We start from the raw sequence: 14113 nt of genomic DNA, 5'->3' as shown, positions 1-14113 counted from the left end.
ACATGTCTGTTCTAATGGCTGTAGTACAATGTTTTGCTTTACCATCAGTCTTAAAATCAGACAGTGTTTGTAAGTCTGCACACTTTGTGTGTGGGTCTTTTCCAGAACTGTTTTATCTATTCCAGCTCTTTTGCACTTCAATATATTTTAGAATATCTCAGTTGTGTCTGACTCTTGGTGACCCCATGAACCGCAGCACGCCAGGCCTCCCTGTCAATCACCAACTCCCGGAGTTTACACAAACTCATGTCCACTGAGTCGGCGATGCCATCCAATCATCTCATCCTCTGTCATCCCCTTCTCCTCCCACCCTCAATCTTTCCCAGCATCAGGGTCTTTTCAAATGAGTCAGCTCTTCGCATCAGGTGGCCAAAGTATTGGGGTTTCAGCTTCAACATCAGTCCTTCCAATGAACACCCAGGACTGATCTTTAGGATGGACAGGTCGGATCTCCTTGCAGCCCAAGGGACTCTCAAGAGTCGTCTCCAACACCACAGTTCAAAAGCCTCAATTCTTCCCCGCTCAACTTTCTTTATAGTCCAACTCTCATATCCATATGTGACTACTGGGAAAAAACATAGCCTTGACTAGATGGACCTTTGTTAACAAAGTAATGTCTCTGTTTTTTAATATGCTGTCTAGGTTGGTCATAACTTTACTTCCAAGGAGTAAGCGTCTTTTAATTACATGGCTACATTCACTATCTGCAGTGACTTTGGAGCTCCAAAAAATAAAGTCTGACACTGTTTCAACTGTTTCCCCATCTATTTCCCATGAAGTGATGGGACCAGATACCATGATCTTAGTTTTCTGAGTGTTGAGTTTTAAGCCAACTTTTTCACTCTCCTCTCACTCGCATCAAGAGGCTCTTTAGGTCTTCTTCACTTTCTGCCATCAGGGTGGTGTCATCTGCATATCTGAGGTTATTGCTATTTCTCCGGGCAATCTTGATTCCAGCTTGTACTTCAGCCCAGCGTTTCTTATGATGTACTCTGTATATAAGTTAAATAGGCAGGGTGACAATATACAGCCTTGATGTACTCCTTTTCCTATTTGGAACCAGTCTGTTGTTCCATGTCCAGTTCTAACTGTTGCTTCCTGACCTGCATACAGGTTTCTCAAGATGCAGGTCATGTGGTCTGGTATTCCCATCTCTTGAAGAATTTTCTACAGTTTATTGTGATCCACACAGTCAAAGGCTTTGGCATAGTCAATAAAGCAGAAATAGATGTTCTTCTGGAACTCTCTTGTATTTTTGATGATCGATTTTGGTAATTCGATCTCTGGTTCCTCCGCCTGTTCTAAAACCAGGTTGAATATCTGGAAGTTCACAGTTCATGTATTGCTGAAGCCTGGCTTAGAGAACTTTGACCATTAATTTACTAGCATATGAGTTGAGTGCAATTGTGTGGTAGTCAATGAAAACTGACTTTTTCCAGTCCTGTGGCCACTGCTGAGTTTTCCAAATTTGCTGGTATATTAAGTGCAGCACTCTCACAGCATCATCTTTTAGGATTTAAAATAGTTCAACTGGAATTCCATCACCTCCACTAGCTTTGTTCATAGTGATGCTTCCTAAGGCCACTTGACTTCATATTCCAGGATGTCTGGCTCTAGATGAGTGATCACACCATCATGATTATCTGGGTTATGAAGATCTTTTTTGTACAGTTCTTCTGTGTATTCTTGCCACCTCTTCTTAAAATCTTCTGCTTCTGTTAGGTTCATACCATTTCTGTCCTTTATCGAGCCCATCTTTGCATGAAATATTCCCTTGGTATCTCTAGTTTTCTTGAAGAGATCTCCAGTCTTTCCCATTCTATTGTTTTCTTCTGCTTCTTTTCAATAGCAAGGAGAGATAAGAAGGCCTTCCTTAGCGATCAATGCAAATAGAGGAAATGGAATATTATTCAAAAGAATACATTTGAATCAGTTCTAATGAACTGGATGAAACTGGAGCCTATTATACAGAGTGAAGCAAGTCAGAAAGAAAAACACCAGTACAGTATACTAATGCATATATATGGAATTTAGAAAGATGGTAATGGTGACCCTATATGCAAGACAGCAAAGGAAACACAGATGTATAGAACAGTCTTTTGGACTCTGTGGGAGAAGGCAAGGGTGGAGCAACTTGGGAGAATAGCATTGAAACATGTACATTGTCATATGTGAAACAGATCGCTGATGCATGAGACAGGGTACTCACGGCTGGTGCACTGGGATGACCCTGAGGGATGGGATGTGGAGGGAGGTTGGGAGGGGGATTCAGGATGGGGAACGCATATACACCTCTGGCTGTTTCATGTCAATGTATGGCAAAAACCACTACAATATTGTAAAGTAATTAGCCTCTAATTAAAATAAATAAAAGTAAAAGACTCTGATTCTGGGAGGGATTGGGGGCAGGAGAAGAAGGGGATGACAGGGGATTAGATGGCTGGATGGCATCACTGACTCGATGGATGTGAGTCTGAGTGAACTCCAGGAGTTGGTGATGGACAGGGAGGTCTGGCGTGCATGGGGTCACAAAGAGTCGGACACGACTGAGCGACTGAACTGAACTGAACCAAAATATATAAATAAATGAATAAATTCATGTTTTACTGGTGACGTGAAGTGAAGTGAAGTCACTCAGTAGTGTCCAACTCTGCGAACCCATGGACGATAGCCTATCAGGCTCCTCCATCCATGGGATTTTCCAGGCAAAAGTACTGGAGTGGGTTGCCATTTCCTTCTCCAGGGGATCTTCCCTACCCAGGGATTGAACCCAGGTCTCCCGCATTGTAGGCAGATGCCTTATCCTCTAAGCCACCAGGGAAGCCCAACTTTACTTGTAATCGCTGTTTAGTACTGTCATTGGAATTTTTGAAATAAACAATCATGCCATTTGCACAGAGAAAGTTTTACTTCTCTCTAATCTTTATGTCTTTTATTTCTTCTTCTTGTCTTAGTCCAATGGCTAGAACCTCCAGGGTAATGTTGACTAGAAGAGTATGTATAAAAACAATGCAGCATGTGAGTTACTCCAGCAGCAGGTAAAGTAAGCAACCCTGCCTGTTCCCATTCTTGGGTTGAAAACATTCCGTCTTTCACTATTCATTTTGATGTCAGCTGTAAGTTCTTCATAGGTATCACCTACCAGTGTGAGGCTGTTCTCTTCCTAGTTTGCCAAGACTTTTTACTATGAAGGAGCATTAAATTTTCTCAAATGCTTTCTCTGCATTTGTTAAGATGATCATATACTTTTCTCCCTTATGCTTTAATTTTCAAATGTTCAAAACCAAGCTTGCATTCCTCTTTATGTATCACGAGATTAAATTTGCAAATATTTTGTTAAGGAATGTCCTATTTATTTTTATCAAGGACACAGCAACACTTTCCTAATGACTGTCTGGTTCTGGTACTAGGGAAATTTTAGTCTCATAATAAGCAGAATGTGTTCCCTTCTCCTCTATTTTTTGAAAGAGGTTATATATAACTGGTATTATTTCTTCTTTAAAAAGTGCAATTCACCCCTGAAGTCACCTCAACCCAGGATTTTCTTTGTTTTGCTAACAAGCTTGTTTTATTAATGACAAAAAAAGTTTAACAAGGAACAGGGAGTAAAACCTTAAAACAATGTTAAAAGATCTGTGCATGTGGATACATACAAGGATGAAAATAATTATTATTCACTGAGATGGTTTAAAAAATTTGTAAGCGCTCAAGAGAAAGTAAAAATGTCCAAACTTCCATGACCTTGGGCTTTTATAAATTTCCTCTCAGTGAACATATATTATTTGCAACAACAACAACAACAAATAATCCAACAAATAACAGTCATAGTTTTAAATACATGGAAGGGAATCTCCTCACACCTACTTCTAAGCCAGTAGGTTTGATGGGGTTCCTGACTTGGTGACAAGTTTAGAGCAAAGCATGTTTCACTGTGAAGATGCTATTAGCTGGTTTCACTTGTCTTCCATTTCTCATAGTCAGGGCAAAGTAACATCTGACTTTCAGGAAAGTGAAGAATACCATTTTAAACTTCAGAAAAATAAATGACCCAATCAAAAAATGGGCCAAAGAACTAAATAGACATTTCTCCAAAGAAGACATACAGATGGCTAACAAACACATGAAAAAAAATGCTCAACATCACTCATTATCAGAGAAATGCATATCAAAACCACTATGAGGTACTATTTCACGCCAGTCAGAATGGCTGCAATCCAAAAGTCTACAAGCAATAAATGCTGGAGAAGGTGTGGAGAAAAGGGAACCCTCTTACACTGTTGGTGGGAATGCAAACTAGTACAGCCACTATGGAGAACAGTGTGGAGATTCCTTAAAAAACTGGAAATAGAACTGCCTTATGACCCAGCAATCCCACTGCTGGGCATATACACTGAGGAAACCAGAAGGGAAAGAGACACGTGTACCCCAATGTTCATCGCAGCACTGTTTATAATAGCCAAGACATGGAAGCAACCTAGATGTCCATCAGCAGATGAATGGATAAGAAAGCTGTGGTACATATACACAATGGAGTATTACTCAGCCATTAAAAAGAACACATTTGAATCAGTTCTAAAGAGGTTGATGAAACTGGAGCCTATTATACAGAGTGAAGTAAGCCAGAAGGAAAAACACCAATACAGTATACTAACGGATATATATGGAATTTAGAAAGATGGTAACAATAACCCTGCATACGAGACAGCAAAAGAGACACAGATATATAGAACAGTCTTTTGGACTCTGTGGGAGAGGGAGAGGGTGGGATGATTTGGGAGAATGGCATTGAAACATGTATAATACCATGTATGAAACGAGTCACCAGTCCAGATTCGATGCACAATACTGGATGCTTGGGGCTGGTGCACTGGGACGACCCAGAGGGATGGTATGGGGAGGGAGGAGGGAGGAGGGTTCAGGATGGGGAACACATGTATACCTGTGGCGGATTCATTTTGATATATGGCAAAACCAAGACAATATTGTAAAGTTAAAAAATAAAATAAAATTTAAAAATAAATAAATAAACTGAGAAAAAAAAATAATAAACTTCATGACCAGGAAAAGGGATGTGATGGTTCAGGTTTGTCAGGAATAAAGCTGTTACTGTTCAATAGTAAAGAAAAAGACGTTAGATATAAGGGCAGGGGGAATTCATGTTGAGCCTGGGACAATGGAGAATATCTTTCCAATGACTAGAGGTCATTTAGAAAATGCTGATATTAATATATTTCTAATGAGGCCACACCAACTCACTCTAAGCTCCAATTATCATATGGAAGACGGATATAAAGAGACATTTCATAGGGTATATTTAGAAAACCACAAGAAGGTTTTGTGGTTTTACCTTTTAAAAGGTAAAAGAGTACCTTTTACGAAGGTACTCTTCGTAATTTGGTACTAGTTGAACAAATAGCCCAACTTCTCAAAATTTATTGTGTCTCTGTCTTTATTTACCACAAGAATATCCTACCAATAGTAACATAATACAAATAACATACACTCTCAGAATTAAAGGAAACAAAGCTATCAAGTTGGGGGGGAACAGCTTTTACAATGACTTTCCTTAAACCTTTTTGTTGGCTCCAGATAACATATAAATATAGTGTGTATAATATTTTGTAGCACTTGAGTTAATCCCACAAGTAAAGATAGGAAACTGGAAATAGTGTAAGTCCTGTTTCTGATTAATTTTATATAGGATGTGGTTGGTCAAGCTCTGTTTGTCCAAGTATTTAAGAAATCAGTTGAAGAGAAAACATCATATGAGTTCTCCTTGGTGGCATCGCTAGCACAGTGTATAGTTGGGAAGTAGAGGATATTCACATGAGGACAAGAGTAAGAATTACGATTCCAAAAAGCAAATAACAAGTATGATATTGAACACACAAACATGGTACTAATTAGCTCAATTCTTCCAAGACGTGACATCTGAATTCAAACACTTAAATTACCAACATTCAACCCATTATTTTCTCAACAAGACGCCTTAAGAGAATCTGGATACAACAGGGGCTGCATTCAGGGTTCAGAAGGAAGTTGCTTAACAATTAAGCAGACACAGTTACTGGACAGGTGAGTTGGTCAGTGGTGTACTGACAAGAGGGATGAGGTGTGAAAGCACAACCTTGGAAGATTCCATCAAGTGGATCAAACTCAGGCAAAGGAAAGTAGATGGGCTTCTGTGATTTTTAAGAAGTATTTAACCAAGAAGTTTGTTTTTATTCACCTCGGTTGACTATGAAGGAACAAAAATGTCACTCAAGTGTAAATGTCTCTTTCTTAATCATATATTAGGGAGGAAACATGTCTCACAGACCTTACTCATGGCATATATTAGAATATATTTATTATGTAACACCAGTAATGCTGTGAACATCATTCAGGGAGGTCAGCTGACTTACTCAAGGTCATTGTAAATCCCCTCCCCAAAAGCAAGGTTTCCTACATCCAACTAAGCATACAAGATTTCCTGAAATACACAGAGCCTATACTCTGAGTCCCTGAAAACTAATGGTTTAAAAAAAAAATTCCAAGCTGAATATAACTTGACATTCTGTCTAGTTTAAGTATGTAACATTGCTTCTAGTATTATCTAGCTGAAATAATTTTTTTTAATGCAAGAGGTAGGATGTTGTGGCAATTAGCACCTTGGTTCCTATTTTTAATTTTGAACAATTACTTAATTTCCCTGAACCTCACTCTTCCATGGGTAAAATGAGGATGCATGTGTAAGCTCAGTCATGTCTGACTTTTTGAGACCACATGGACTATAGCGCCAGGTTCTTCTGTCCATGGAATTTTCCAGGCAAGAAATACTAGAGTGAGTTGCCATTTCATACTCCAGGGCATCTGCCTGACTCAGAAATTGAACCCGGGTTTCTTGCATCTCCTGCATTGATAGGCAGATTCTTTACCATCGAGCAACCTATAGCTTGAGATAATTTTTGCGATCACAGTGCTTCAAGCTGTAGTAAATATTTAATAAATAGCACCAAATACAGTTAATAATAATAATAGTTAATATCATAATCATTTACTACTCTCACCTTCATATGACCCAGATGGCAAAGCTATTACTTTTCTCAATGACTGACATTTCCAGGAAAGTACTGAACTAGTAGAACAGTGGTTTTAAAAAAGCATTTCAGCAAAGGTACACATGTCCACAGATCTCACACTGCTACACACACACTTAAACTCTCATGAATAATTAACTGAAACCAATGACTTCACTCCTGATGCACTGGAAAATGCTATAAAATTTCCTCCATTTCCACAGAAGATGGTTTCACCATAAAGTATTACTAATAGCACAACACTGCTAGGGACAAAATCATCTGTCAGAGTAAACAATGCAAACTGTTAGGTAAGTCAATAGATACACTTTCTGTGACTGAAAAAAAGCTTTAATTTTCACTGTTTGGATTTCAGAATTACAATTGTAATCCAGAATTGTCTGCATTACAAGTAAGAGGAAATGAGGGAGGCCTTCAAGATGGCAGAGGAGTAAGATGTAGAGATCACTTCCCTCCCCACAAACACATCAAAAATACATCTGCACGTGGAATAACTCCTACAGAATACCTATTGAACAGTGGAAGAAGACCTTCCAAAAAAGCAAGCTAATCTCTACATAATGGAGTAGGGCAAAATAAATAAGAAAAAAAAGAGAGATACAAAGGATTTGGCTTGGAACCCACACCTCAGGGAGGGAGCTGTGAAGGAGGGAAAGTTTTCACACACCTGGAAAACCCCTCATGGGTGGGGGCGGGGGAACGTTGGAATCTCAGAGGAGAGTGCAGCAACAGGTGTGTATAAGGCAATACTGAGAGAATTCTACACAGGGATGGAAGCTAAGCCTTGCCTTAGCTGCCCAGCCTGAGATACTTGTCTGCATGCCTTCCAGGGCAGGTAGGGGCTGGGCGCTAAGGCTCAGGCTTTGGAGGTCTGAATCCAGGGAGAGGACTGGGAGTGACTGCCATGAAGACAACCTGAGGGGGCTAGTATGATACAGCTGAGGGAGTCCACAAAACAAAACCGGGGCCTCCCAGGGAGGCACGAGATCATAATTGCAGGGAAGCTCTAACTCCACAGCTCACAGACGGCAAGATGCCACCTTGCAAGTGCCACAGGTGGGATGAGCCACAGCTGCAGTCTGTGACCACAGAGGCGGGAATGCTGGCTGGCTGCTGCCAAGGCCAGCTTGTATGCCAGAGGCTAGTTGGGGATGGGGGGCGGTGGGGAGACAGGCTGTAGTCTGTGACCCCAGAGGTGAGTGTGTGGACTCCCACCAAGCTGTGAGCAGGTGCAGGTCACTGCGGACACCTGTCTGGGAGCCTGTGCACCCTAGCGTTATTGAGGGACCCATGACCCAGGGCCAATTCCCCTAGGAGACTGCATGACCCACCTCAGGCTATAACAACTTCCCACAGGCCTCTGCTGCTTCAGGCAGTCCCCACACATCACAACTGTGACTGCCGTATCCCTCCCTCTCCCTGGCCACACTGAGCAAGTGAGCCCTAAACAGCCTCTTCTTTCTCCCTCCCCTTGTCTGGGTGGGAAACAGATGCCAGAGGGTGGCCTACAAACACAGGCAGGGCCAAAACCAAAATGGAGCACACCAGGGGTTGTGTGGCTAAAGAGGAAGGAAATTTGCTTGTGGAACCACAGCAAATTTCCCCAGTTGGGATGAAATTCCCCCAGTTGCTTGAGACTGTGGACTTTGGGGGCAATGGTGGACTTTGGAAGCAAGTACAAGCTAGAGTAAGGCCAGATCCAAGTCTGAGCTGACCTCACAGTGCCCAAGGCAGGTCTAGAGAACTTTCTAGTAGTATCAGAGGACTTCCTGAGCAGGCAGATTGGCTGGACCTCGCTGTAGGGGAGAGGGCACTCACAGCTGAGTCCAGAGGAAAATGTTTTTCTTACTAACACTATCTATATTTTTTGCCTTTTTTTTTTTCTGCTATGTTCTATTGCTTTTTATTATTATTATTATTATGTTAATTTTTATTTTCTAATTATGCTTTTTATGCTTTTATTTTTTTAATTTTATTTTTCCTATGTCTGTAGTACTTTTTCGCTATATTGTATTTTTTCCATGTTTTTGGTTTTGGTAGTTTACAATGCAGTGTTTGTTTTCATTTATGGGTTTGTTTATTGATCTGACTACTCTCTTCTTAGTTCCCCTTTTCATTCTTCCCTTTTCTTTTCTTGTCTCTTCTTTTTGTGAGTGTGAGTATCTGAGTTTATTTGTGTTTTTGTCTGTTCAGTTTTACCATTTGTTTCAGGGTTTTGTCTGTCCATTCTTTGTGTGTTTGATTTTTTTCCTTTCTTTTTCTCTATTTCTTTCTTTCTCTTTCTTCTCTGTGCTGTGTAGAGTCTTGGTGCTCCAGCCAGGGGTCAGGCCTGAAACCTCCAAGTTAGGAGACCTGAGTCCAGGATGCTGGACAACCAGAGAACTCCCAACCTCATGGCATATTAATCAATGAGAGCTCTATCAAAGGCCTCCATGTTATTACTAACACCAAGACGCACCCAAGGCCAGCAAGCTCCAATGCCAGAGCTGCCCAAAGTCATACCAAGCTCACAGACACTCCAAATACACCACTGGATATAGCACTGCCCTTCAGCAAGACAAGTCCTAGATCCACTCACCAGAACACAGGCACCAGTCTCCCCCCTACCAGGAAGCCTTCACAAGACACTGGTCCAACCCCAACCAGGGGAACAAACCTCACAAGTAAAAGGAACCTGCAACCTTGCAAGCTGTTGAAAGGAGACCCCAAACACATTAATTACACAAAATGAAAATACAGAGAAACATACGGCAGATGAAGGGCAAGGTAAAAAAAAAAAAAAAAAAAAAAACCGACAAGACCAAACTAATGAAGAGGAAATAGGCAGTCTACCTGAAAAAGAATTCAGAGTAATGATAGTAAAGATGATCCAAAATTTCAGAAATAAAATGGAGGTATAGATAAATAGGATTGAGGTGTGGATTGAGAATATACAAAAAGTGTTTAATAAAGACCTAGAAGAAACAAAAATCAGACAATCAGCAATGAAAACACAGTAATTGAAATAAAAAATACACTTGAGTGAAACAATAGCAAAGTCACTGAGGCAAAATACTGGATAAGTGAGCTGGAACATAGAATGGTGGAAATAATGGAAGCAGAGAAGAATAACGAAAGAATGAAAACAAAAAAGGACAGTCCCAGAGGCTTCCAAGACAACATTAAGCACACTGACATTTGGTCCAAGAGGAAGAAGATAAAAGAAAGGGTATTAGAAAATATTTAAGGAGATTATATTTTAAAACTTCCCTAACATGGGAAAGGAAATAATCACCCAAACCAAGGAAGCCCAGAGAGTGCCATACAGGAGAAGCCCAAAGAGAAACACACCAAGACACACATTAATCAAACCAACAAAAATTAAACACAAAGAAAAAGTACTAAAAGCAGTAAGGGAAAAGCAACAAATAACATACAAAGGAATCCCCATAAAGTTAACAGCTGATCTTTCAGCAGAAACACTTCAGGCCAGAGGGAGTGGCAGGATATACTGAAAGTGATGAAAGGGAAAAGACTACAACCAAGATTACCCTACCCAGTAAAGATCTCATTCAGACTGGATGGAGAAATTGAAAGCTTTACAGATAAGCAAAAGTTGAGAGAATTCAGCAACACAAAACCAGCTTTACAACAAATGCTAAAGGAACTTCTCTAGGCAAGAAACACAAGGAAAGAAAAGACCTACAAAAGCAAACCCAAAACAATAAAGTAAATGGTAACAGAATCATATATATAAAAAACTACCCTAAATGGAAATGGATTAAATGCTCTAACCAAAAGATACACACTGGCTGAATGGATATAAAAACAATATCCATATATATGCTGTTTACAATAGACATACTTCAGGCCACGGGACATGTACGGACTAAAATGAAGGGGCTGGGAAAAGAGATTTCATATGAATGTAAATCAAACGAAAGCTGGAGTAGCAATATGCATATCAGATAAGACAGACTTTAAAATAAAGGATATTACAACAGACAAGAAAGGATACTACATAATAAACAACAGATCAATCCAAGAAGTTATAAAAGTTATAAATGTATATTCACTCAACATAGGAACACGACAATACATAAGGCAAATGCTAACAACTACAAAAAGGGAAATCAATAGTAACACAGTAACAGCAGGAGACTTTAACACTACCACTAGGACTAAAGGATAGATCATCCAAAAGAAAATTGATAATGAAACACAAGCTTTAAATGATACATTAGCCCATATGAACCTAGCTTTTTTCTACAGGATATTCCATCCAAAAGCAGTAAAATATACTTTTTTTCTGAGGTGCACATGGGATGTTCTCCAGGAAAGATTACAGCATGGGTCACAAAGTCAACCCCTTGTTAATTTAAGAAAATTCAATTGTATGAGTCATTTTTTCTGACCAAAATTCTATAAGACTAGATATGAATTACCAGAAAAAAAAAAAACTGTAAAACACACACACACACACACACAAACACATGGAGGCTAAACAATACACTTTTAAATAACCAAGAGATCAGTAAGAAATCAAAGAGGAAGTCAAAAGATAGCTATAAACAAGTGACAATGAAAACATGACAACCCAAAACCTATGGAATACAGCAAAAGCAGTTCTATGAGGGAAGTTTAGAGCAATACAATTCTACCTAAGAAATAGGAAAAAACATGATCAAGTGGAGTTTATCCCAGGGATGTAAGGATTCTTCAACATATGTAAATCAATCAATGTGATACAAAATATTAACAAATTAAAACAAAAAACATGATCATCACAATAGATGTAGAGAAAGTTTTCCACAAAATTAAATATCCATTTATGATTTTAAAAGCTCTCCAGAAAATTGGCACACAAGGAAAATTTTGTTGTTGTTTAGTCACTAAGTTGTGACCAACACTTTTGTGACCACATGGACTGTAGACTGCCAGCCTCCTCTATCCATGGGATTTCCCAGACAAGAATACTGGAGTGGGTTGCCATTTCCTTCTCCAGGGTATCTTCCTGACCCGGGTATCAAATCCACATCTGCCTTGGTAGGTGTATTCTTTACCACTGAGCCACCTAACTCAACATGATAAAGGTCATATAACCCACAGCAAACATTATTCTCAGTGGTGAGAAACTGAAAGCATTTCCTATAAGATCAGGAACAAAACAAGGGTGCCATTCTCACCACTGTTATTCAATATAGTTTTAGAAGACCTAGACATGGCAATCAATAAGAAAAGAAATAGAAGGAATGCAGATTGGAAAAGTGGAAAAGGAAATGGCAAACCACTCCAGTATTCTTGCCTAGAGAATCCTGTGGACAGAGGAGCCTTGTGGGCTTCTGTCAATAGGGTAGCACAGAGTCTAACATGACTGAAGCAACTTAGCATGCATGCATGCATTGGAGAAGGAAATGGCAACCGACTCCAGTATTCTTGCTTGGAGAATCCCAGGGACAGAGGAGCCTGGTGGGCTGCGTCTATGGGGTCCCACAGAGTCGGACACAACTGAAGCGACTTAGCAACAGCAGCTTCAGCAGCAGGTTGGAAAAGAAGATGTAAAACTCTCACTATTTCCAGATGATGTGATACTATACATCAGATCAGATCAGTCGCTCAGTCGTGTCTGACACTTTGCGACCCCATGAATTAGAGCACACCAGGCCTCCCTGTCCATCACCAACTCCCAGAGTTCACTCAGACTCACATCCATTGAGTCAGTGATGCCATCCAGCCATCTCATCCTCTGTCGTACCCTTCTCCTTCTGCCCACAATGCCTCCCAGCATCAGAGTCTTTTCCAATGAGTCAACACTTTGCATGAGATGGCCAAAGTACTGGAGTTTCAGCTTTAGTATCATTCCTTCCAAAGAAACCCCAGGGCTGATCTTCAGAATGGACTGGTTGGATCTCCTTGCAGTGCAAGGGACTCTCAAGTGTCTTCTCCAACACCACAGTTCAAAAGCATCAAATCTTCAGTGCTCAGACTTCTTCACATTCCAACATCAACATCCATGCATGACCACAGGAAAAACCATAGCCTTGACTAGACGACCCTTTGTTGGCAAAGTAATGTCTCTGATTTTTAATATGCTATCTAGGTTGGTCATAACGTTCCTTCCAAGGAGTAAGCGTCTTTTAATTTCATGGCTGCAGTCACCATCTGTGGTGATTTTGGAGCCCAGAAAAATAAAATCTGACACTGTTAACACTGTTTCCCCATCTATTTCCCATGAAGTGATGGGACCGGATGCCATGGTCTTCGTTTTCTGAATGTTGAGCTTTAAGCCAACTTTTTCACTCTCCACTTTCACTTTCATCAAGAGGCTTTTTAGTTCCTCTTCACTTTCTGCCATAAGGGTGGTGTCATCTGCATATTTGAGGGTATTGATATTTCTCCTGGCAATCTTGATTCCAGCTTGTGTTTCTTCCAGTCCAGCGTTTCTCATGATGTACTCTGCATATAAATTAAATAAACAGAGTGACAATATACAGCCTTGACGAACTCCTTTTCCTATTTGGAACCAGTCTATTGGTCCATGTCCAGTTCTAACTGTTGCTTCCTGACCTGCATACAAATTTCTCAAGAGGCAGATCAGGTGATCTGGTATTCCCATCTCTTTCAGAATTTTCCACCGTTGATTGTGATCCACACAGTCAAAGGCTTTGGCATAGTCAATAAAGCAGAAATAGATGTTTTTCTGGAACTGTCTTGCTTTTTCCATGATCCAGTGGATGTTGGCAATTTGATCTCTGGTTCCTCTGCCTTTTCTAAAACCAGCTTGAACATCAGGAAGTTCATGGTTCACATGTTGCTGAAGCCTGGCTTGGAGAATTTTGAGCATTACTTTACTAGCGTGTGAGATGAGTGCAATTGTGCGATAGTTTGAGCATTCTTTGGCATTGCCTTTCTTTGGGATTGGAATGAAAACTGCCCTTTTCCAGTCCTGTGGCCACTGCTGAGTTTTCCAAATTTGCTGGCATATTGAGTGCAGCACTTTCACAGCATCATATTTCAGGATTTGAAATAGCTCAACTGGAGTTCCATCACCTCCA

The sequence above is a fragment of the Bos indicus genome, unplaced genomic scaffold, assembly GCF_029378745.1.
Source record: "Bos indicus isolate NIAB-ARS_2022 breed Sahiwal x Tharparkar unplaced genomic scaffold, NIAB-ARS_B.indTharparkar_mat_pri_1.0 scaffold_53, whole genome shotgun sequence".
Lineage (NCBI taxonomy): Eukaryota > Metazoa > Chordata > Mammalia > Artiodactyla > Bovidae > Bos > Bos indicus.
This window is presented reverse-complemented; position numbering follows the sequence as displayed.